The sequence below is a fragment of the Populus euphratica genome, unplaced genomic scaffold (genome assembly GCF_000495115.2).
Source record: "Populus euphratica unplaced genomic scaffold, PopEup_1.0 scaffold245.1, whole genome shotgun sequence".
NCBI lineage: Eukaryota > Viridiplantae > Streptophyta > Magnoliopsida > Malpighiales > Salicaceae > Populus > Populus euphratica.
The window spans coordinates 63,809-64,669 of record NW_011500127.1 but is presented as its reverse complement, the minus strand read 5'-3'; positions in this window follow the sequence as shown (position 1 = coordinate 64,669).

The following is an 861-nucleotide window of genomic DNA, read 5'->3' as shown; positions in this document are numbered from 1 at the left end:
AAATTTTATCAAATTATTTTTTTAATTTAATTTATAACCAAACTCAAGTTAAATTTTAAATTATATGTTTTTCAAACCAAGTTGGTTTAATAAATTTAATATAAAAAGAAAAAGGTTTGTATTTTGAAAGTAAAAGAAGTTGAAGAGGTAAAATCGGTGATACAACGAAAAGGTGAGTAAGTATATAAATAATTGCATAAAGTCCAAAGTGATTGGAAGGCAATTTTATATGCCCGAGACAAGAACATAGAGATGCTAGCATATTATTACTGTTGATAAATGGGTTAGCAGCAGCAATCACGGCAGCCATTGAGCTCAAACGGCTACATAATCCGATGTCAAAAGGATTTAACTTCGTGGGAAGATGCACGTCATGGATGACCTCTGAGATTTCATCACACACCAATTAAGACCCTTTCTTCTTTCCCCAGACCTTGAAATCTAGAAATCTTCCACATCCATTCCCCCTGTCAAATTTCCACAGATCAAAGCGACATGGTGCACTGTTTGTGACAGGTTTGAGCCATAGAATGTTCAAACAACATGGAATAGAAAATTATAATCACCAGCTATAGTGAGCCCTAGTGGATGTCTTTGTTTTAGTATCGTTCTTTACTTACCTTCCTAGTCAAACCCACTATCCGGGGAATGGACTGGTGCACTGCAGGGCTCGACTAATGTATGCCTGTGGATGTCTAGGTGATTTGGAAACTGAATCATATGTATAAATCATATAAAATTTGAAAACTCTCATACTTACAAGATTGCATCTTTTGATCCTTTCATGATTTTCATTATGCTTAGGGTTTGTTTGTCTGTGCACTCTGCCGCGCAATTCGCCGTGCAACCGACCAAATATTA